The sequence below is a fragment of the Pipistrellus hanaki genome, assembly GCF_964339955.1.
Source record: "Pipistrellus hanaki genome assembly, chromosome: 1".
Classification (NCBI taxonomy): domain Eukaryota; kingdom Metazoa; phylum Chordata; class Mammalia; order Chiroptera; family Vespertilionidae; genus Pipistrellus; species Pipistrellus hanaki.
In genome coordinates this window covers 71,298,903-71,302,369 of record NC_140503.1, presented here as the reverse complement: position 1 = coordinate 71,302,369, position 3,467 = coordinate 71,298,903, and the positions used below count along the sequence as shown (strand labels likewise).

Genomic DNA, 3,467 nt, shown 5'->3' with positions numbered 1-3,467 from the left:
CCTGTTCTTACAGACCTAGGCCTCCACTTCAAGCTACAAAGTTTCAATTATAGAAGGTAAACAAATCCAAACAGAAATGGCGGCAGCCACACAGCAAGCAGGAGGCTTGGCTCTGCTGCAGTCTACAACGTTTCAATAGTAGAAGGTAAATAAATTCCAGATACCAGGGCCTCCGCTTGGGTCACCAGGGGGCGTGGCCAGCCTGCAAACCACCACAGGCCCCTCACCCAGGCCGCCCCACGCCCCAAGGGAACCCCCACCCTGATCTGGGACATCCTTCAGGATAAATCAGTTGGCATACTTTTATTGATCTATGTAACCCCAATAAATTCAATTAAAAATAAAATAAAGAATGGAAAAAGCACCATTAGGTTATATTTTTTGTGGATCCAGTTTTTTTAACTGCTTTAACTCTTCATGCAAATCAGTTTCATGTAAGTTTGAGTTTAATATGTTTTGGGGTGTTTTTGTTGTTGTTGCTCTATGCATTTATGAGAGAATATTAATGTAGCAAAAAGAGAACAGAAGCTCACAAACACTCTGTACAGTTTCAGGAGATGCATTGCAGGAAAAGAGAGGCTAAGGACAACAGCATCCTAGGGTCTTGGTGGATGCATTCTTGGAGGAGATGGACCTCTGATCCCTGGCATAGGGAGGAAGGGGGAAGCAGGAGAAAGGAGGGCAGGGAGACTCATTCATGGAGGAGGCATGCCTATCGGTGTCCCTTGAGTTGGAGGAAGCCCAATGGGTGGGCCTATGGGTGGTCTCATACCAGGTGGAGGAGTCATAATGCCTGGAGGAGGGAGTTGCCCAACCTGGTGCTTCTGAGTTGGGGCTTCAGCAATGACCGCAACAGTGGCAGCTGCAACAGTGCCTCATCCCTGGGGAGTCGTTACCTGTGGGAGGTTTCCCCAACCCCTTGGACAGAGCCTGCTAATCCTGCAGGAGCCTGTGGAATAGGAACACCACCTAGTACTCCTCTGCCAGCTGCCCTGCCAACCCCAGGACCTCTTGCAGCTCCACAAGGGGTTCACAAGAGATCCCAGTATCTTGGCGGGAGGTTCCTCCACAGTCATGAACACCAGGTTCTCCCGAGCAGCAACACCAGACCCAAAGCCCACTTCTCTTCTCACTCAGGCTGCTTCTCATTCTCTGGCTTCATCTTCCTGAACTCATCACAATCACAGAGGATCAAGTTCATGTGCTTGTCAAAGGCCTTAAAGGTGCTGATGAAGATGTGTCTGTCCTGCAGGTTGCAGCACATGTGGTAGTCAATGTGCTACAGCATCTTGCTGCTCTTCCCCACCGTCATGATTGCAGTTCCACCAAGTCCGAAGTCCACATTAAGTGTCAGGGTCATTAAGACCTAAGGGAAGGTAGAGATAAAGATATGATGCAGGTTCTGCTGCAGACAATGTAGGCAAGCTAGGGCAGAAGCTTCCAACAGTGAGTGGAGACTTTTTTTTTTTTCTTCCCCCAGTCATTAGGGTCAGAGAAAAATTAAGAAAAAAGTACAGATTTTTCCAATGTACCACCTCCCTCCACATACATATAGCATCCCTCATTATGAACTTCCCCACAGAGTGGTATAATTCTTACAATTGATAAGCCTACATTGACACATTTATGATCACCCAAAGTTCATAGTGTACCATCAAGAGGTTTACTCTTTGTGTTGTATGTTCTGTGGATGCAAATTGTCCCCTGGACAGGATGTTCCACTGGGGGTTCAACCAGGGGGTGGGGCCCGCTGGCCAACCAGGGGAAGGCAGGCCCCGGCTATGGACCCTACTGGTGCACAAATTTCATGCACTGGGCCTCTAGTGTGTAATAACATGTATCCATTATTATAGTATCATAGAGGCTAATTTCACCAACTTATAAATTATGTGTGCTCTTCCAAGTCATCCCTCCAGCTTCCCTCAGCCCCTGGCAACCACTGGTCTTTTTACTGTACCCATAGTTTTACCTTTTCCAGAATGAAATCATATAGTACATGGCCTTTTCCAGCTGGCTTCTTTATTTAGTAAAATCCATTTTACTTTTCCCTCTTTTTTCATGGCTTGATAGTTTATTTCTTTCTTTTTATTATTAAATGATACTACATTATTTGAATGGACCACCATTTATTAACCTATTCACCTATTGATGGACATATTGGAGGCTTCCAAGTTTTGGCAAACTTAGAATAAAGAGGCTAAAAACACTGATGGGAAAGTTTTTGTGTGGACATAACTTTTCAACTCCTTTGGGTAAAACCTAGGAACACCATTACTGGGTTGTATGGTAAGAGTGCATTCACTGTTGTAAGAAACTTCTAAAATGCTTTATTGAGGTGTCCATGTATATACTTAAAAAAAATAATTCCTTATTGTTGAAAGTTCTGCATATGTTCTCTTTTTTCCTTCACTGACCCCCTCCAGCCCGCCACTGCCCCCAGCCCCAGGCCTTCAGCACCTTATTGCTTGTGTCCATGGGTTATGCATTTTTGCATACAAGGTCTTTGCTTGATTACCTCCCACCCCCACCCCACCTTCCCTCTATGTATGATAGATGAAAGGTTAGAACACAATGCCATATACAGATGATACAAACCTACGGGGGACCAATGATGTGAACATGATTAAAAGTGAGTCTTACACAGGCAGCCAATACAACCTGAATTGCTAAATATGGTAGGACCATTTTTTTAGGGCAGTTTTTTCCCCCAAATTTTATTGCTTAGGCTTTCTTGAAGCAGATATTTATTAAGATACCATACACCATGACTAATATACTGGGGAAATATATATATATATATATATGATCTAAAATAATAAAAGTGTAATATGCTACTAATTAGACCAGACAGCCAAACAACCTTTCAGACACCATTCCGGATGCCATTCCAGACAACCTTCTGGATGAAACCACGGTGGTGGGGGCAAGGGGCAAGGCAGAGGCAGTTAGGGGTGATCAGGCAGGCAGGCAGAGTGGTTTGGGGTGATCAGGCAGGCAGGCAGAGTGGTTTGGGGTGATCAGGCAGGCAGGCAAACAGCTATGGGAGATTAGGCAGGCAGGCAGAGGGTTTAGAGGTGATCGGGCAGGCAGTGAGCAGTTGGGGCATCAAACAGACAGGCAGAGTGTTTAGGGGTGATCAGGCAGGCAGGCAAGCAGCTAGGGGAGATCAGGCATGCAGGCATAGGTTTTTGGGGCAATCAGGCAGGCAGGCAGGCAAATGGTTAGGAGCCAGCGGTCCCAGATTGCAAGAGGGATATCTGACTACCATTTTAAGGATTCCTGCAGGATTGGACCTAAACAGGCAGTTGGACATCCCCTGAAGGGTCCCAGATTGTGAGAGGGTGCTGGCCAGGCTGATGGACACCCCAACATACCTCTAGTATATTATAAAATTGTACACCTGAAATTTATGTAATGTGAATAACTAATGTCACCTTGATAAGTATAATTAAAGATATGAAATAACC

General features: G+C 45.5%; 1 pseudogene across 1 annotated transcript; it reads right to left on the bottom strand.

The window, feature by feature from the left end:
- Window positions 1-685: 685 nt before the first annotated feature.
- LOC311618690 (small nuclear ribonucleoprotein-associated protein B'-like) lies at window positions 686-1,312 on the bottom strand (annotated as a pseudogene). The gene has a single exon. The product of its transcript is annotated as a small nuclear ribonucleoprotein-associated protein B'-like (transcript).
- Between the last annotated feature and the right edge of the window lie 2,155 nt (window positions 1,313-3,467).